Source organism: Phalangium opilio, unplaced genomic scaffold (assembly GCF_054372755.1).
Source record: "Phalangium opilio isolate 3A_F unplaced genomic scaffold, DU_Popi_V2 ptg000019l_1, whole genome shotgun sequence".
NCBI classification, from domain to species: Eukaryota; Metazoa; Arthropoda; class Arachnida; order Opiliones; family Phalangiidae; genus Phalangium; species Phalangium opilio.
Genome location: NW_028324152.1, coordinates 3871245 through 3888817, shown reverse-complemented (window position 1 = coordinate 3888817; position 17573 = coordinate 3871245). Strand labels below are relative to the sequence as shown.

The window sequence follows — 17573 nt, the reverse complement described above, 5'->3', positions numbered from 1 at the left end:
AACGTCGGCGATCGGACGAGAACCGGTGTTCTCAGCGTGATATGGCCGTTGCCGAGAGTGCTAGTTAAAAATTCGAATTTAAATTAAGTGAGACAAATTAACCTTCATCATTTTAAAACAATAACAAAAAAACATGTTTGCTTTTTCATATCTATTAAAATTTAAAAGAGGAAAAAAAAAGTGAAAAAATCAACGGCACGCAGTGTTCCTAAGTGGTCTCCCTCCCAAGTACTGACTGCGCTCGACGCTGCTTAACTTCGGTTATCGGACGAGAAGCGGTGTATTCAGCGTGATATGGCCGTTGCCGAGAGTGCTAGTTAATAATTTGAATTTAATTAACTTTCATCTTTATAAAACAATAACAAAAAAAGATATGTTTGCTTTTTTCATATCGGGTGGAATTTAAAAGAGAAAACAAAAGAGAAAAACCAACGGCACGCAGTATTCCCAAGTACTGTATGCGCTCGACGCTGCTTAACTTCGGTGATCGGACGAGAACCGGTACTTGCAGCGTGATATGGCCGTTGCCGAGAGTGCTAGTTAATAATTCGAATTTAAATGAAGTGAGACAAATTAACCTTCATCTTTATAAAACAAAAAAAAGAAGATATGTTTGCTTTTTTCATATCGGGTGGAATTTAAAAGAGGAAACAAAAGTGAAAAAGCCAACGGCACGCAGTATTCCCTGGTACTGACTGCGCTCGACGCTGCTAACGTCGGCGATCGGACGAGTACCGGTGTTCTCTGCGTGATATGGCCGTTGCCGAGAGTGCTAGATAATAATTCGAATTTATATTAAGTGAGACAAATTATCCTTCATCTTTTTAAAACAATAACAAAAAGAAAATATGTTTGCTTTTTTCAAATCTATTGGAATTTAAAAGAGGAATAAAAAGTGAAAAAGCTAACGGCACGCAGTGTTCCTAAGTGGTCGCCCTCCCAAGTACTGACTGTGCTCGACGCTGCTTAACTTCGGTTATCGGACGAGAACCGGTGTATTCAGCGTGATATGGTCGTTGCCGAGAGTGCTAGTTAATAAATTGAATTTAATTAACCTTCATCTTTATAAAACAATAACAAAAAGAAGATATGTTTGCTTTTTTCATATCTATTGGAATTTAAAAGAGGAAAAAAAAGTGAAAAAGCCAACGGCACGCAGTATTCCCAAGTACTGACTGCGCACGACGCTGCTAACGTCGGCGATCGGACGAGAACCGGTGTTCTCAGCGTGATTTGGCCGTTGCCGAGAGTGCTAGTTAATAATTCGAATTTAAATTAAGTGAGACAAATTAACTTTCATCATTTTAAAACAATAACAAAAAAACATGTTTGCTTTTTTCATATCTATTGAAATTTAAAAGAGAAAAAAAAAGTGAAAAATCAACGGCACGCATTGTTCCTAAGAGGTCTCCCTCCCAAGTACTGACTGCGCTCGACGCTGCTTAACTTCGGTGATCGGACGAGAACCGGTGTATTCAGCGTGATATGGTCGTTGCCGAGAGTGCTAGTTAATAATTTGAATTTAATTAACCTTCATCTTTATAAAACAATAACAAAAAGAAGATATGTTTGCTTTTTTCTTATCTATTGGAATTTAAAAGAGGAAAAAAAAGTGAAAAAGCCAACGGCACGCAGTGTTCCTAAGTGGTCTCCCTCCCAAGTACTGTATGCGCTCGACGCTGCTCAACTTCGGTGATCGGACGAGAACCGGTGTTTTCAGCGTGATATGGCCGTTGCCGAGAGTGCTAGTTAATAATTCGAATTTAAATTAAGTGAGACAAATTAACGTTCATCATTTTAAAACAATAAGAAAAAGAAAACATGTTTGCTTTTTTCATATCTATTAAAATTTAAAAGAGGAAAAAAAAGTGAAAAAGCCAACGGCACGCAGTGTTCCTAAGTGGTCTCCCTCCCAAGTAGTGACTGCGCTCGACGCTGCTTAACTTCGGTTATCGGACAAGAACCGGTGTTTTCAGCGTGATATGGCCGTTGCCGAGAGTGCGAGTTAATAATTTGAATTTAATTAACTTTCATCTTTATAAAACAATAACAAAAAGAAGATATGTTTGCTGTTTTCATATCTGGTGGAATTTGAAAGAGGAAAAAAAAGTGAAAAAGCAAACGGCACGCAGTATTCCCAAGTACTGTATGCGCTCGACGCTGCTTAACTTCGGTGATCGGACGAGAACCGGTGTTTTCAGCGTGATATGGCCGTTGCCGAGAGTGCTAGTTAATAATTCGAATTTAAAATAAGTGAGACAAATTAACCTTCATCATTTTAAAACAATAACAAAAAAAACATGTTTGCTTTTTTCATATCTATTAAAATTTAAAAGAGAAAAAAAAAGTGAAAAAGCCAAAGGCACGCAGTGTTCCTAAGTGGTCTCCCTCCCAAGTACTGACTGCGCTTGACGCTGCTTAACTTCGTTGATCGGACGAGAACTGGTGTTTTCAGCGTGATATGGCCGTTGCCGAGAGTGCTAGTTAATAATTTGAATTTAATTAACTTTCATCTTTATAAAACAATAACAAAAAGAAGATATGTTGGCTGTTTTCATATCTGGTGGAATTTGAAAGAGGAAACAAAAGTGAAAAAGCAAACGGCACGCAGTATTCCCAAGTACTGTATGCGCTCGACGCTGCTTAACTTCGGTGATTGGACGAGAACCGGTGTTTTCAGCGTGATATGGCCGTTGCCGAGAGTGCTAGTTAATAATTCGAATTTAAATTAAGTGAGACAAATTAACCTTCATCATTTTAAAACAATAACAAAAAAACATGTTTGCTTTATCATGTCTATTGAAATTTAAAAGAGAAAAAAAAGTGAAAAAATCAACGGCACGCAGTGTTCCTAAGAGGTCTCCCTCCCAAGTACTGACTGCGCTCGACGCTGCTTAACTTCGGTGATCGGACGAGAACCGGTGTATTCAGCGTGATATGGTCGTTGCCGAGAGTGCTAGTTAATAATTTGAATTTAATTAACCTTCATCTTTATAAAACAATAACAAAAAGAAGATATGTTTGCTTTTTTCATATCTATTGGAATTTAAAAGAGGAAAAAAAGTGAAAAAGCCAACGGCACGCAGTGTTCCTAAGTGGTCTCCCTCCCAAGTACTGTATGCGCTCGACGCTGCTCAACTTCAGTGATCGGACGGAACCGGTGATTTCAGCGTGATATGGCCGTTGCCGAGAGTGCTAGTTAATAATTCGAATTTAAATTAAGTGATACAAATTAACCTTCATCATTTTAAAACAATAAGAAAAAGAAAACATGTTTGCTTTTTTCATATCTATTAAAATTTAAAAGAGGAAAAAAAAAGTGAAAAAGCCAACGGCACGCAGTGTTCCTAAGTGGTCTCCCTCCCAAGTAGTGACTGCGCTCGACGCTGCTTAACTTCGGTTATCGGACGAGAACCGGTGTTTTCAGCGTGATATGGCCGTTGCCGAGAGTGCTAGTTAATAATTTGAATTTAATTAACTTTCATCTTTATAAAACAATAACAAAAAGAAGATATGTTTGCTGTTTTCATATCTGGTGGAATTTGAAAGAGGAAACAAAAGTGAAAAAGCAAACGGCACGCAGTATTCCCAAGTACTGTATGCGCTCGACGCTGCTTAACTTCGGTGATCGGACGAGAACCGGTGTTTTCAGCGTGATATGGCCGTTGCCGAGAGTGCTAGTTAATAATTCGAATTTAAATTAAGTAAGACAAATTAACGTTCATCATTTTAAAACAATAAGAAAAAGAAAACATGTTTGCTATTTTCATATCTATTAAAATTTAAAAGAGGAAAAAAAAGTGAAAAAGCCAACGGCACGCAGTGTTCCTAAGTGGTCTCCCTCCCAAGTAGTGACTGCGCTCGACGCTGCTTAACTTCGGTTATCGGACGAGAACCGGTGTTTTCAGCGTGATATGGCCGTTGCCGAGAGTGCTAGTTAATAATTTGAATTTAATTAACTTTCATCTTTATAAAACAATAACAAAAAGAAGATATGTTTGCTGTTTTCATATCTGGTGGAATTTGAAAGAGGAAACAAAAGTGAAAAAGCAAACGGCACGCAGTATTCCCAAGTACTATATGCGCTCGACGCTGCTTAACTTCGGTGATCGGACGAGAACCGGTGTTTTCAGCGTGATATGGCCGTTGCCGAGATTGCTAGTTAATAATTCGAATTTAAATTAAGTGAGACAAATTAACCTTCATCATTTTAAAACAATAACAAAAAAAACATGTTTGCTTTTTTCATATCTATTAAAATTTAAAAGAGAAAAAAAAAGTGAAAAAATCAACGGCACGCAGTGTTCCTAAGTGGTCTCCCTCCCAAGTAGTGACTGCGCTCGACGCTGCTTAACTTCGGTTATCGGACGAGAACCGGTGTTTTCAGCGTGATATGGCCGTTGCCGAGAGTGCTAGTTAATAATTTGAATTTAATTAACTTTCATCTTTATAAAACAATAACAAAAAGAAGATATGTTTGCTGTTTTCATATCTGGTGGAATTTGAAAGAGGAAACAAAAGTGAAAAAGCAAACGGCACGCAGTATTCCCAAGTACTGTATGCGCTCGACGCTGCTTAACTTCGGTGATCGGACGAGAACCGGTGTTTTCAGCGTGATATGGCCGTTGCCGAGAGTGCTAGTTAATAATTCGAATTTAAATTAAGTGAGACAAATTAACGTTCATCATATTAAAACAATAAGAAAAAGAAAACATGTTTGCTTTTTTCATATCTATTAAAATTTAAAAGAGGAAAAAAAAGTGAAAAAGCCAACGGCACGCAGTGTTCCTAAGTGGTCTCCCTCCCAAGTAGTGACTGCGCTCGACGCTGCTTAACTTCGGTTATCGGACGAGAACCAGTGTTTTCAGCGTGATATGGCCGTTGCCGAGAGTGCTAGTTAATAATTTGAATTTAATTAACTTTCATCTTTATAAAACAATAACAAAAAGAAGATATGTTTGCTGTTTTCATATCTGGTGGAATTTGAAAGAGGAAACAAAAGTGAAAAAGCAAACGGCACGCAGTATTCCCAAGTACTGTATGCGCTCGACGCTGCTTAACTTCGGTGATCGGACGAGAACCGGTGTTTTCAGCGTGATATGGCCGTTGCCGAGAGTGCTAGTTAATAATTCGAATTTAAATTAAGTGAGGCAAATTAACGTTCATCATATTAAAACAATAAGAAAAAGAAAACATGTTTGCTTTTTTCATATCTATTAAAATTTAAAAGAGGAAAAAAAAGTGAAAAAGCCAACGGCACGCAGTGTTCCTAAGTGGTCTCCCTCCCAAGTAGTGACTGCGCTCGACGCTGCTTAACTTCGGTTATCGGACGAGAACCGGTGTTTTCAGCGTGATATGGCCGTTGCCGAGAGTGCTAGTTAATAATTCGAATTTAAATTAAGTGAGGCAAATTAACGTTCATCATATTAAAACAATAAGAAAAAGAAAACATGTTTGCTTTTTTCATATCTATTAAAATTTAAAAGAGGAAAAAAAAGTGAAAAAGCCAACGGCACGCAGTGTTCCTAAGTGGTCTCCCTCCCAAGTAGTGACTGCGCTCGACGCTGCTTAACTTCGGTTATCGGACGAGAACCGGTGTTTTCAGCGTGATATGGCCGTTGCCGAGAGTGCTAGTTAATAATTTGAATTTAATTAACTTTCATCTTTATAAAACAATATCAAAAAGAAAATATGTTTGCTTTTTTCATATCGGGTGGAATTTAAAAGAGGAAACAAAAGTGAAAAAGCCAACGGCACGCAGTATTCCCAAGTACTGACTGCGCTCGACGCTGCTAACGTCGGCGATCGGACGAGAACCGGTGTTCTCAGCGTGATATGGCCGTTGCCGTAAGTGCTAGATAATAATTCGAATTTAAATTAAGTGAGACAAATTAACCTTCATCTTTTTCAAACAATAACAAAAAGAAAATATGTTTGCTTTTTTCATATCTATTGGAATTTAAAAGAGGAAACAAAAGTGAAAAAGCTAACGGCACGCAGTGTTCCGAAGTGGTCGCCCTCCCAAGTACTGACTGCGCTCGACGCTGCTTAACTTTGGTTATCGGACGAGAACCGGTGTATTCAGCGTGATATGGCCGTTGCCGAGAGTGCTAGTTAATAATTTGAATTTAATTAACTTTCATCTTTATAAAACAATATCAAAAAGAAAATATGTTTGCTTTTTTCATATCTGGTGGAATTTAAAAGAGGAAACAAAAGTGAAAAAACAAACGGCACGCAGTATTCCCAAGTACTGTATGCGCTCGACGCTGCTTAACTTCGGTGATCGGACGTGAACCGGTGTTTTCAGCGTGATATGGCCGTTGCCGAGAGTGCTAGTTAATAATTCGAATTTAAATTAAGTGAGACAAATTAACTTTCATCATTTTAAAACAATAACAAAAAGAAAACATGTTTGCTTTTTTCATATCTATTAAAATTTAAAAGAGGAAAAAAAAGTGAAAAAGCCAACGGCACGCAGTGTTCCTAAGTGGTCTCCCTCCCAAGTAGTGACTGCGCTCGACGCTGCTTAACTTCGGTTATCGGACGAGAACCGGTGTATTCAGCGTGATATGGCCGTTGCCGAGAGTGCTATTTAATAATTTGAATTTAATTAACTTTCATCATTATAAAACAATAACAAAAAGAAGATATGTTTGCTTTTTTCATATCTGGTGGAATTTGAAAGAGGAAACAAAAGTGAAAAAGCAAACGGCACGCAGTATTCCCAAGTACTGACTGCGCTCGACGCTGCTAACGTCGGCGATCGGACGAGAACCGGTGTTCTCAGCGTGATATGGCCGTTGCCGAGAGTGCTAGATAATAATTCGAATTTAAATTAAGTGAGACAAATTAACCTTCATCTTTTTCAAACAATAACAAAAAGAAAATATGTTTGCTTTTTTCATATCTATTGGAATTTAAAAGAGGAAAAAAAAGTGAAAAAGCTAACGGCACGCAGTGTTCCTAAGTGGTCGCCCTCCCAAGTACTGACTGCGGTCGACGCTGCTTAACTTTGGTTATCGGACGAGAAGCGGTGTATTCAGCGTGATATGGCCGTTGCCGAGAGTGCTAGTTAATAATTTGAATTTAATTAACCTTCATCTTTATAAAACAATAACAAAAAGAAGATATGTTTGCTTTTTTCATATCTGGTGGAATTTAAAAGAGGAAACAAAAGTGAAAAAACAAACGGCACGCAGTATTCCCAAGTACTGTATGCGCTCGACGCTGCTTAACTTCGGTGATCGGACGTGAACCGGTGTTTTCAGCGTGATATGGCCGTTGCCGAGAGTGCTAGTTAATAATTCGAATTTAAATTAAGTGAGACAAAGTAACCTTCATCATTTTAAAACAATAACAAAAAGAAAACATGTTTGCTTTTTTCATATCTATTAAAATTTAAAAGAGGAAAAAAAAGTGAAAAAGCCAACGGCACGTAGTGTTCCTAAGTGGTCTCCCTCCCAAGTAATGACTGCGCTCGACGCTGCTTAACTTCGGTCATCGGACGAGAACCGGTGTATTCAGCGTGATATGGCCGTTGCCGAGAGTGCTAGTTAATAATTTGAATTTAATTAACTTTCATCTTTATAAAACAATAACAAAAAGATGATATGTTTGCTCTTTTCATATCTGGTGGAATTTGAAAGAAGAAACAAAAGTGAAAAAGCAAACGGCACGCAGTATTCCCAAGTACTGACTGCGCTCGACGCTGCTAACGTCGGCGATCGGACGAGAACCGGTGTTCTCAGCGTGATATGGCCGTTGCCGAGAGTGCTAGATAATAATTCGAATTTAAATTAAGTGAGACAAATTAACCTTCATCATTTTAAAACAATAACAAAAAGAAAATATGTTTGCTTTTTTCATATCTATTAGAATTTAAAAGAGGAAAAAAAAGTGAAAAAGCTAACGGCACGCAGTGTTCCTAAGTGGTCGCCCTCCCAAGTACTGACTGCGCTCGACGCTGCTTAACTTCGGTTATGGGACGAGAATCGGTGTATTCAGCGTGATATGGCCGTTGCCGAGAGTGCTAGTTAATAATTTGAATTTAATTAACTTTCATCTTTATAAAACAATATCAAAAAGAAAATATGTTTGCTTTTTTCATATCGGGTGGAATTTAAAAGAGGAAACAAAAGTGAAAAAGCCAACGGCACGCAGTATTCCCAAGTACTGACTGCGCTCGACGCTGCTTAACTTCGGTGATCGGACGTGAACCGGTGTTTTCAGCGTGATATGGCCGTTGCCGAGAGTGCTAGTTAATAATTCGAATTTAAATTAAGTGAGACAAATTAACTTTCATCATTTTAAAACAATAACAAAAAGAAAACATGTTTGCTTTTTTCATATCTATTAAAATTTAAAAGAGGAAAAAAAAGTGAAAAAGCCAACGGCACGCAGTGTTCCTAAGTGGTCTCCCTCCCAAGTAGTGACTGCGCTCGACGCTGCTTAACTTCGGTTATCGGACGAGAACCGGTGTATTCAGCGTGATATGGCCGTTGCCGAGAGTGCTAGTTAATAATTTGAATTTAATTAACTTTCATCATTATAAAACAATAACAAAAAGAAGATATGTTTGCTTTTTTCATATCTGGTGGAATTTGAAAGAGGAAACAAAAGTGAAAAAGCAAACGGCACGCAGTATTCCCAAGTACTGACTGCGCTCGACGCTGCTAACGTCGGCGATCGGACGAGAACCGGTGTTCTCAGCGTGATATGGCCGTTGCCGAGAGTGCTAGATAATAATTCGAATTTAAATTAAGTGAGACAAATTAACCTTCATCTTTTTCAAACAATAACAAAAAGAAAATATGTTTGCTTTTTTCATATCTATTGGAATTTAAAAGAGGAAAAAAAAGTGAAAAAGCTAACGGCACGCAGTGTTCCTAAGTGGTCGCCCTCCCAAGTAGTGACTGCGCTCGACGCTGCTTAACTTCGGTTATCGGACGAGAACCGGTGTATTCAGCGTGATATGGCCGTTGCCGAGAGTGCTAGTTAATAATTTGAATTTAATTAACCTTCATCTTTATAAAACAATAACAAAAAGAAGATATGTTTGCTTTTTTCATATCTGGTGGAATTTAAAAGAGGAAACAAAAGTGAAAAAACAAACGGCACGCAGTATTCCCAAGTACTGTATGCGCTCGACGCTGCTTAACTTCGGTGATCGGACGTGAACCGGTGTTTTCAGCGTGATATGGCCGTTGCCGAGAGTGCTAGTTAATAATTCGAATTTAAATTAAGTGAGACAAAGTAACCTACATCATTTTAAAACAATAACAAAAAGAAAACATGTTTGCTTTTTTCATATCTATTAAAATTTAAAAGAGGAAAAAAAAGTGAAAAAGCCAACGGCACGTAGTGTTCCTAAGTGGTCTCCCTCCCAAGTAATGACTGCGCTCGACGCTGCTTAACTTCGGTCATCGGAAGAGAACCGGTGTATTCAGCGTGATATGGCCGTTGCCGAGAGTGCTAGTTAATAATTTGAATTTAATTAACTTTCATCTTTATAAAACAATAACAAAAAGATGATATGTTTGCTCTTTTCATATCTGGTGGAATTTGAAAGAAGAAACAAAAGTGAAAAAGCAAACGGCACGCAGTATTCCCAAGTACTGACTGCGCTCGACGCTGCTAACGTCGGCGATCGGACGAGAACCGGTGTTCTCAGCGTGATATGGCCGTTGCCGAGAGTGCTAGATAATAATTCGAATTTAAATTAAGTGAGACAAATTAACGTTCATCATTTTAAAACAATAACAAAAAGAAAATATGTTTGCTTTTTTCATATCTATTGGAATTTAAAAGAGGAAAAAAAAGTGAAAAAGCTAACGGCACGCAGTGTTCCGAAGTGGTCGCCCTCCCAAGTACTGACTGCGCTCGACGCTGCTTAACTTTGGTTATCGGACGAGAACCGGTGTATTCAGCGTGATATGGCCGTTGCCGAGAGTGCTAGTTAATAATTTGAATTTAATTAACTTTCATCATTATAAAACAATAACAAAAAGAAGATATGTTTGCTTTTTTCATATCTGGTGGAATTTGAAAGAGGAAAAAAAAGTGAAAAAGCTAACGGCACGCAGTGTTCCGAAGTGGTCGCCCTCCCAAGTACTGACTGCGCTCGACGCTGCTTAACTTTGGTTATCGGACGAGAACCGGTGTATTCAGCGTGATATGGCCGTTGCCGAGAGTGCTAGTTAATAATTTGAATTTAATTAACTTTCATCTTTATAAAACAATATCCAAAAGAAAATATGTTTGCTTTTTTCATATCTGGTGGAATTTAAAAGAGGAAACAAAAGTGAAAAAACAAACGGCACGCAGTATTCCCAAGTACTGTATGCGCTCGACGCTGCTTAACTTCGGTGATCGGACGTGAACCGGTGTTTTCAGCGTGATATGGCCGTTGCCGAGAGTGCTAGTTAATAATTCGAATTTAAATTAAGTGAGACAAATTAACTTTCATCATTTTAAAACAATAACAAAAAGAAAACATGTTTGCTTTTTTCATATCTATTAAAATTTAAAAGAGGAAAAAAAAGTGAAAAAGCCAACGGCACGCAGTGTTCCTAAGTGGTCTCCCTCCCAAGTAGTGACTGCGCTCGACGCTGCTTAACTTCGGTTATCGGACGAGAACCGGTGTATTCAGCGTGATATGGCCGTTGCCGAGAGTGCTAGTTAATAATTTGAATTTAATTAACTTTCATCATTATAAAACAATAACAAAAAGAAGATATGTTTGCTTTTTTCATATCTGGTGGAATTTGAAAGAGGAAACAAAAGTGAAAAAGCAAACGGCACGCAGTATTCCCAAGTACTGACTGCGCTCGACGCTGCTAACGTCGGCGATCGGACGAGAACCGGTGTTCTCAGCGTGATATGGCCGTTGCCGAGAGTGCTAGATAATAATTCGAATTTAAATTAAGTGAGACAAATTAACCTTCATCTTTTTCAAACAATAACAAAAAGAAAATATGTTTGCTTTTTTCATATCTATTGGAATTTAAAAGAGGAAAAAAAAGTGAAAAAGCTAACGGCACGCAGTGTTCCTAAGTGGTCGCCCTCCCAAGTAGTGACTGCGCTCGACGCTGCTTAACTTCGGTTATCGGACGAGAACCGGTGTATTCAGCGTGATATGGCCGTTGCCGAGAGTGCTAGTTAATAATTTGAATTTAATTAACCTTCATCTTTATAAAACAATAACAAAAAGAAGATATGTTTGCTTTTTTCATATCTGGTGGAATTTAAAAGAGGAAACAAAAGTGAAAAAACAAACGGCACGCAGTATTCCCAAGTACTGTATGCGCTCGACGCTGCTTAACTTCGGTGATCGGACGTGAACCGGTGTTTTCAGCGTGATATGGCCGTTGCCGAGAGTGCTAGTTAATAATTCGAATTTAAATTAAGTGAGACAAAGTAACCTACATCATTTTAAAACAATAACAAAAAGAAAACATGTTTGCTTTTTTCATATCTATTAAAATTTAAAAGAGGAAAAAAAAGTGAAAAAGCCAACGGCACGTAGTGTTCCTAAGTGGTCTCCCTCCCAAGTAATGACTGCGCTCGACGCTGCTTAACTTCGGTCATCGGAAGAGAACCGGTGTATTCAGCGTGATATGGCCGTTGCCGAGAGTGCTAGTTAATAATTTGAATTTAATTAACTTTCATCTTTATAAAACAATAACAAAAAGATGATATGTTTGCTCTTTTCATATCTGGTGGAATTTGAAAGAAGAAACAAAAGTGAAAAAGCAAACGGCACGCAGTATTCCCAAGTACTGACTGCGCTCGACGCTGCTAACGTCGGCGATCGGACGAGAACCGGTGTTCTCAGCGTGATATGGCCGTTGCCGAGAGTGCTAGATAATAATTCGAATTTAAATTAAGTGAGACAAATTAACGTTCATCATTTTAAAACAATAACAAAAAGAAAATATGTTTGCTTTTTTCATATCTATTGGAATTTAAAAGAGGAAAAAAAAGTGAAAAAGCTAACGGCACGCAGTGTTCCGAAGTGGTCGCCCTCCCAAGTACTGACTGCGCTCGACGCTGCTTAACTTTGGTTATCGGACGAGAACCGGTGTATTCAGCGTGATATGGCCGTTGCCGAGAGTGCTAGTTAATAATTTGAATTTAATTAACTTTCATCATTATAAAACAATAACAAAAAGAAGATATGTTTGCTTTTTTCATATCTGGTGGAATTTGAAAGAGGAAAAAAAAGTGAAAAAGCTAACGGCACGCAGTGTTCCGAAGTGGTCGCCCTCCCAAGTACTGACTGCGCTCGACGCTGCTTAACTTTGGTTATCGGACGAGAACCGGTGTATTCAGCGTGATATGGCCGTTGCCGAGAGTGCTAGTTAATAATTTGAATTTAATTAACTTTCATCTTTATAAAACAATATCCAAAAGAAAATATGTTTGCTTTTTTCATATCTGGTGGAATTTAAAAGAGGAAACAAAAGTGAAAAAACAAACGGCACGCAGTATTCCCAAGTACTGTATGCGCTCGACGCTGCTTAACTTCGGTGATCGGACGTGAACCGGTGTTTTCAGCGTGATATGGCCGTTGCCGAGAGTGCTAGTTAATAATTCGAATTTAAATTAAGTGAGACAAATTAACTTTCATCATTTTAAAACAATAACAAAAAGAAAACATGTTTGCTTTTTTCATATCTATTAAAATTTAAAAGAGGAAAAAAAAGTGAAAAAGCCAACGGCACGCAGTGTTCCTAAGTGGTCTCCCTCCCAAGTAGTGACTGCGCTCGACGCTGCTTAACTTCGGTTATCGGACGAGAACCGGTGTATTCAGCGTGATATGGCCGTTGCCGAGAGTGCTAGTTAATAATTTGAATTTAATTAACTTTCATCATTATAAAACAATAACAAAAAGAAGATATGTTTGCTTTTTTCATATCTGGTGGAATTTGAAAGAGGAAACAAAAGTGAAAAAGCAAACGGCACGCAGTATTCCCAAGTACTGACTGCGCTCGACGCTGCTAACGTCGGCGATCGGACGAGAACCGGTGTTCTCAGCGTGATATGGCCGTTGCCGAGAGTGCTAGATAATAATTCGAATTTAAATTAAGTGAGACAAATTAACCTTCATCTTTTTCAAACAATAACAAAAAGAAAATATGTTTGCTTTTTTCATATCTATTGGAATTTAAAAGAGGAAAAAAAAGTGAAAAAGCTAACGGCACGCAGTGTTCCTAAGTGGTCGCCCTCCCAAGTAGTGACTGCGCTCGACGCTGCTTAACTTCGGTTATCGGACGAGAACCGGTGTATTCAGCGTGATATGGCCGTTGCCGAGAGTGCTAGTTAATAATTTGAATTTAATTAACTTTCATCATTATAAAACAATAACAAAAAGAAGATATGTTTGCTTTTTTCATATCTGGTGGAATTTGAAAGAGGAAACAAAAGTGAAAAAGCAAACGGCACGCAGTATTCCCAAGTACTGACTGCGCTCGACGCTGCTAACGTCGGCGATCGGACGAGAACCGGTGTTCTCAGCGTGATATGGCCGTTGCCGAGAGTGCTAGATAATAATTCGAATTTAAATTAAGTGAGACAAATTAACCTTCATCTTTTTCAAACAATAACAAAAAGAAAATATGTTTGCTTTTTTCATGTCTATTGGAATTTAAAAGAGGAAAAAAAAGTGAAAAAGCTAACGGCACGCAGTGTTCCTAAGTGGTCGCCCTCCCAAGTACTGACTGCGCTCGACGCTGCTTAACTTTGGTTATCGGACGAGAAGCGGTGTATTCAGCGTGATATGGCCGTTGCCGAGAGTGCTAGTTAATAATTTGAATTTAATTAACCTTCATCTTTATAAAACAATAACAAAAAGAAGATATGTTTGCTTTTTTCATATCTGGTGGAATTTAAAAGAGGAAACAAAAGTGAAAAAACAAACGGCACGCAGTATTCCCAAGTACTGTATGCGCTCGACGCTGCTTAACTTCGGTGATCGGACGTGAACCGGTGTTTTCAGCGTGATATGGCCGTTGCCGAGAGTGCTAGTTAATAATTCGAATTTAAATTAAGTGAGACAAAGTAACCTTCATCATTTTAAAACAATAACAAAAAGAAAACATGTTTGCTTTTTTCATATCTATTAAAATTTAAAAGAGGAAAAAAAAGTGAAAAAGCCAACGGCACGCAGTGTTCCTAAGTGGTCTCCCTCAAAAGTAATGACTGCGCTCGACGCTGCTTAACTTCGGTTATCGGACGAGAACCGGTGTATTCAGCGTGATATGGCCGTTGCCGAGAGTGCTAGTTAATAATTTGAATTTAATTAACTTTCATCATTATAAAACAATAACAAAAAGAAGATATTTTTGCTTTTTTCATATCTGGTGGAATTTGAAAGAGGAAACAAAAGTGAAAAAGCAAACGGCACGCAGTATTCCCAAGTACTGACTGCGCTCGACGCTGCTAACGTCGGCGATCGGACGAGAACCGGTGTTCTCAGCGTGATATGGCCGTTGCCGAGAGTGCTAGATAATAATTCGAATTTAAACTAAGTGAGACAAATTAACCTTCATCTTTTTCAAACAATAACAAAAAGAAAATATGTTTGCTTTTTTCATATCTATTGGAATTTAAAAGAGGAAAAAAAAGTGAAAAAGCTAACGGCACGCAGTGTTCCTAAGTGGTCGCCCTCCCAAGTACTGACTGCGCTCGACGCTGCTTAACTTTGGTTATCGGACGAGAAGCGGTGTATTCAGCGTGATATGGCCGTTGCCGAGAGTGCTAGTTAATAATTTGAATTTAATTAACTTTCATCTTTATAAAACAATAACAAAAAGAAAATATGTTTGCTTTTTTTATATCGGGTGGAATTTAAAAGACGAAACAAAAGTGAAAAAGCCAACGGCACGCAGTATTCCCAAGTACTGACTGCGCTCGACGCTGCTAACGTCGGCGATCGGACGAGAACCGGTGTTCTCAGCGTGATATGGCCGTTGCCGAGAGTGCTAGTTAATAATTCGAATTTAAATTAAGTGAGACAAAGTAACCTTCATCATTTTAAAACAATAACAAAAAGAAAACATGTTTGCTTTTTTCATATCTATTAAAATTTAAAAGAGGAAAAAAAAGTGAAAAAGCCAACGGCACGCAGTGTTCCTAAGTGGTCGTCCTCCCAAGTAGTGACTGCGCTCGACGCTGCTTAACTTCGGTTATCGGACGAGAACCGGTGTATTCAGCGTGATATGGCCGTTGCCGAGAGTGCTAGTTAATAATTTGAATTTAATTAACCTTCATCTTTATAAAACAATAACAAAAAGAAGATATGTTTGCTTTTTTCATATCTGGTGGAATTTAAAAGAGGAAACAAAAGTGAAAAAACAAACCGCAAGCTGTATTCCCAAGTACTGTATGCGCTCGACGCTGCTTAACTTCGGTGATCGGACGTGAACCGGTGTTTTCAGCGTGATATGGCCGTTGCCGAGAGTGCTAGTTAATAATTCGAATTTAAATTAAGTGAGACAAAGTAACCTTCATCATTTTAAAACAATAACAAAAAGAAAACATGTTTGCTTTTTTCATATCTATTAAAATTTAAAAGATGAAAAAAAAGTGAAAAAGCCAACGGCACGCAGTGTTCCTAAGTGGTCGCCCTCCCAAGTAGTGACTGCGCTCGACGCTGCTTAACTTCGGTGATCGGACGTGAACCGGTGTTTTCAGCGTGATATGGCCGTTGCCGAGAGTGCTAGTTAATAATTCGAATTTAAATTAAGTGAGACAAATTAACTTTCATCATTTTAAAACAATAACAAAAAGAAAACATGTTTGCTTTTTTCATATCTATTAAAATTTAAAAGAGGAAAAAAAAGTGAAAAAGCCAACGGCACGCAGTGTTCCTAAGTGGTCTCCCTCCCAAGTAGTGACTGCGCTCGACGCTGCTTAACTTCAGTTATCGGACGAGAACCGGTGTATTCAGCGTGATATGGCCGTTGCCGAGAGTGCTAGTTAATAATTTGAATTTAATTAACTTTCATCTTTATAAAACAATAACAAAAAGAAAATATGTTTGCTTTTTTTATATCGGGTGGAATTTAAAAGAGGAAACAAAAGTGAAAAAGCCAACGGCACGCAGTATTCCCAAGTACTGACTGCGCTCGACGCTGCTAACGTCGGCGATCGGACGAGAACCGGTGTTCTCAGCGTGATATGGCCGTTGCCGAGAGTGCTAGTTAATAATTCGAATTTAAATTAAGTGAGACAAAGTAACCTTCATCATTTTAAAACAATAACAAAAAGAAAACATGTTTGCTTTTTTCATATCTATTAAAATTTAAAAGAGGAAAAAAAAGTGAAAAAGCCAACGGCACGCAGTGTTCCTAAGTGGTCGCCCTCCCAAGTAGTGACTGCGCTCGACGCTGCTTAACTTCGGTTATCGGACGAGAACCGGTGTATTCAGCGTGATATGGCCGTTGCCGAGAGTGCTAGTTAATAATTTGAATTTAATTAACCTTCATCTTTATAAAACAATAACAAAAAGAAGATATGTTTGCTTTTTTCATATCTGGTGGAATTTAAAAGAGGAAACAAAAGTGAAAAAACAAACGGCACGCTGTACTCCCAAGTACTGTATGCGCTCGACGCTGCTTAACTTCGGTGATCGGACGTGAACCGGTGTTTTCAGCGTGATATGGCCGTTGCCGAGAGTGCTAGTTAATAATTCGAATTTAAATTAAGTGAGACAAATTAACTTTCATCATTTTAAAACAATAACAAAAAGAAAACATGTTTGCTTTTTTCATATCTATTAAAATTTAAAAGAGGAAAAAAAAGTGAAAAAGCCAACGGCACGCAGTGTTCCTAAGTGGTCTCCCTCCCAAGTAGTGACTGCGCTCGACGCTGCTTAACTTCAGTTATCGGACGAGAACCGGTGTATTCAGCGTGATATGGCCGTTGCCGAGAGTGCTAGTTAATAATTTGAATTTAATTAACTTTCATCATTATAAAACAATAACAAAAAGAAGATATGTTTGCTTTTTTCATATCTGGTGGAATTTGAAAGAGGAAACAAAAGTGAAAAAGTAAACGGCACGCAGTATTCCCAAGTACTGACTGCGCTCGACGCTGCTAACGTCGGCGATCGGACGAGAACCGGTGTTCTCAGCGTGATATGGCCGTTGCCGAGAGTGCTAGATAATAATTCGAATTTAAATTAAGTGAGACAAATTAACCTTCATCTTTTTCAAACAATAACAAAAAGAAAATATGTTTGCTTTTTTCATGTCTATTGGAATTTAAAAGAGGAAAAAAAAGTGAAAAAGCTAACGGCACGCAGTGTTCCTAAGTGGTCGCCCTCCCAAGTACTGACTGCGCTCGACGCTGCTTAACTTTGGTTATCGGACGAGAAGCGGTGTATTCAGCGTGATATGGCCGTTGCCGAGAGTGCTAGTTAATAATTTGAATTTAATTAACCTTCATCTTTATAAAACAATAACAAAAAGAAGATATGTTTGCTTTTTTCATATCTGGTGGAATTTAAAAGAGGAAACAAAAGTGAAAAAACAAACGGCACGCAGTATTCCCAAGTACTGTATGCGCTC

General features: G+C 38.4%; 47 pseudogenes; all 47 read right to left on the bottom strand.

Moving 5' to 3' along the window:
• Window positions 1–187: 187 nt before the first annotated feature.
• Window positions 188–306, bottom strand: LOC149700147 (5S ribosomal RNA; annotated as a pseudogene).
• A 120-nt stretch (window positions 307–426) lies between these two features.
• Window positions 427–529, bottom strand: LOC149700146 (5S ribosomal RNA; annotated as a pseudogene).
• Window positions 530–902: 373 nt separating this feature from the next.
• LOC149700145 (5S ribosomal RNA) lies at window positions 903–1021 on the bottom strand (annotated as a pseudogene).
• Window positions 1022–1378: 357 nt separating this feature from the next.
• Window positions 1379–1497, bottom strand: LOC149700144 (5S ribosomal RNA; annotated as a pseudogene).
• Window positions 1498–1619: 122 nt separating this feature from the next.
• LOC149700143 (5S ribosomal RNA) lies at window positions 1620–1738 on the bottom strand (annotated as a pseudogene).
• Window positions 1739–1875: 137 nt separating this feature from the next.
• Window positions 1876–1994, bottom strand: LOC149700142 (5S ribosomal RNA; annotated as a pseudogene).
• A 122-nt stretch (window positions 1995–2116) lies between these two features.
• On the bottom strand, window positions 2117–2219 carry LOC149700141 (5S ribosomal RNA; annotated as a pseudogene).
• A 135-nt stretch (window positions 2220–2354) lies between these two features.
• Window positions 2355–2473, bottom strand: LOC149700140 (5S ribosomal RNA; annotated as a pseudogene).
• A 357-nt stretch (window positions 2474–2830) lies between these two features.
• LOC149700139 (5S ribosomal RNA) lies at window positions 2831–2949 on the bottom strand (annotated as a pseudogene).
• Window positions 2950–3070: 121 nt separating this feature from the next.
• LOC149700138 (5S ribosomal RNA) lies at window positions 3071–3188 on the bottom strand (annotated as a pseudogene).
• Window positions 3189–3326: 138 nt separating this feature from the next.
• Window positions 3327–3445, bottom strand: LOC149700137 (5S ribosomal RNA; annotated as a pseudogene).
• Window positions 3446–3567: 122 nt separating this feature from the next.
• LOC149700136 (5S ribosomal RNA) lies at window positions 3568–3670 on the bottom strand (annotated as a pseudogene).
• A 137-nt stretch (window positions 3671–3807) lies between these two features.
• Window positions 3808–3926, bottom strand: LOC149700135 (5S ribosomal RNA; annotated as a pseudogene).
• Window positions 3927–4048: 122 nt separating this feature from the next.
• LOC149700134 (5S ribosomal RNA) lies at window positions 4049–4151 on the bottom strand (annotated as a pseudogene).
• A 135-nt stretch (window positions 4152–4286) lies between these two features.
• LOC149700133 (5S ribosomal RNA) lies at window positions 4287–4405 on the bottom strand (annotated as a pseudogene).
• Window positions 4406–4527: 122 nt separating this feature from the next.
• On the bottom strand, window positions 4528–4630 carry LOC149700132 (5S ribosomal RNA; annotated as a pseudogene).
• Window positions 4631–4767: 137 nt separating this feature from the next.
• On the bottom strand, window positions 4768–4886 carry LOC149700131 (5S ribosomal RNA; annotated as a pseudogene).
• A 122-nt stretch (window positions 4887–5008) lies between these two features.
• Window positions 5009–5111, bottom strand: LOC149700130 (5S ribosomal RNA; annotated as a pseudogene).
• A 137-nt stretch (window positions 5112–5248) lies between these two features.
• On the bottom strand, window positions 5249–5367 carry LOC149700129 (5S ribosomal RNA; annotated as a pseudogene).
• Window positions 5368–5504: 137 nt separating this feature from the next.
• Window positions 5505–5623, bottom strand: LOC149700128 (5S ribosomal RNA; annotated as a pseudogene).
• A 361-nt stretch (window positions 5624–5984) lies between these two features.
• On the bottom strand, window positions 5985–6103 carry LOC149700127 (5S ribosomal RNA; annotated as a pseudogene).
• A 362-nt stretch (window positions 6104–6465) lies between these two features.
• LOC149700126 (5S ribosomal RNA) lies at window positions 6466–6584 on the bottom strand (annotated as a pseudogene).
• Window positions 6585–6945: 361 nt separating this feature from the next.
• On the bottom strand, window positions 6946–7064 carry LOC149700125 (5S ribosomal RNA; annotated as a pseudogene).
• Window positions 7065–7426: 362 nt separating this feature from the next.
• LOC149700124 (5S ribosomal RNA) lies at window positions 7427–7545 on the bottom strand (annotated as a pseudogene).
• A 361-nt stretch (window positions 7546–7906) lies between these two features.
• LOC149700123 (5S ribosomal RNA) lies at window positions 7907–8025 on the bottom strand (annotated as a pseudogene).
• A 122-nt stretch (window positions 8026–8147) lies between these two features.
• On the bottom strand, window positions 8148–8250 carry LOC149700122 (5S ribosomal RNA; annotated as a pseudogene).
• Window positions 8251–8387: 137 nt separating this feature from the next.
• On the bottom strand, window positions 8388–8506 carry LOC149700121 (5S ribosomal RNA; annotated as a pseudogene).
• A 361-nt stretch (window positions 8507–8867) lies between these two features.
• On the bottom strand, window positions 8868–8986 carry LOC149700120 (5S ribosomal RNA; annotated as a pseudogene).
• A 362-nt stretch (window positions 8987–9348) lies between these two features.
• Window positions 9349–9467, bottom strand: LOC149700119 (5S ribosomal RNA; annotated as a pseudogene).
• A 361-nt stretch (window positions 9468–9828) lies between these two features.
• Window positions 9829–9947, bottom strand: LOC149700118 (5S ribosomal RNA; annotated as a pseudogene).
• A 122-nt stretch (window positions 9948–10069) lies between these two features.
• On the bottom strand, window positions 10070–10188 carry LOC149700117 (5S ribosomal RNA; annotated as a pseudogene).
• A 362-nt stretch (window positions 10189–10550) lies between these two features.
• Window positions 10551–10669, bottom strand: LOC149700116 (5S ribosomal RNA; annotated as a pseudogene).
• Window positions 10670–11030: 361 nt separating this feature from the next.
• On the bottom strand, window positions 11031–11149 carry LOC149700115 (5S ribosomal RNA; annotated as a pseudogene).
• Window positions 11150–11511: 362 nt separating this feature from the next.
• Window positions 11512–11630, bottom strand: LOC149700114 (5S ribosomal RNA; annotated as a pseudogene).
• Window positions 11631–11991: 361 nt separating this feature from the next.
• LOC149700113 (5S ribosomal RNA) lies at window positions 11992–12110 on the bottom strand (annotated as a pseudogene).
• Window positions 12111–12232: 122 nt separating this feature from the next.
• On the bottom strand, window positions 12233–12351 carry LOC149700112 (5S ribosomal RNA; annotated as a pseudogene).
• A 362-nt stretch (window positions 12352–12713) lies between these two features.
• Window positions 12714–12832, bottom strand: LOC149700111 (5S ribosomal RNA; annotated as a pseudogene).
• A 361-nt stretch (window positions 12833–13193) lies between these two features.
• On the bottom strand, window positions 13194–13312 carry LOC149700110 (5S ribosomal RNA; annotated as a pseudogene).
• A 361-nt stretch (window positions 13313–13673) lies between these two features.
• On the bottom strand, window positions 13674–13792 carry LOC149700109 (5S ribosomal RNA; annotated as a pseudogene).
• A 362-nt stretch (window positions 13793–14154) lies between these two features.
• Window positions 14155–14273, bottom strand: LOC149700108 (5S ribosomal RNA; annotated as a pseudogene).
• A 361-nt stretch (window positions 14274–14634) lies between these two features.
• Window positions 14635–14753, bottom strand: LOC149700107 (5S ribosomal RNA; annotated as a pseudogene).
• A 361-nt stretch (window positions 14754–15114) lies between these two features.
• Window positions 15115–15233, bottom strand: LOC149700106 (5S ribosomal RNA; annotated as a pseudogene).
• Window positions 15234–15595: 362 nt separating this feature from the next.
• LOC149700105 (5S ribosomal RNA) lies at window positions 15596–15714 on the bottom strand (annotated as a pseudogene).
• A 137-nt stretch (window positions 15715–15851) lies between these two features.
• LOC149700104 (5S ribosomal RNA) lies at window positions 15852–15970 on the bottom strand (annotated as a pseudogene).
• A 361-nt stretch (window positions 15971–16331) lies between these two features.
• LOC149700103 (5S ribosomal RNA) lies at window positions 16332–16450 on the bottom strand (annotated as a pseudogene).
• Window positions 16451–16812: 362 nt separating this feature from the next.
• LOC149700102 (5S ribosomal RNA) lies at window positions 16813–16931 on the bottom strand (annotated as a pseudogene).
• Window positions 16932–17292: 361 nt separating this feature from the next.
• On the bottom strand, window positions 17293–17411 carry LOC149700101 (5S ribosomal RNA; annotated as a pseudogene).
• Window positions 17412–17573: the final 162 nt, after the last annotated feature.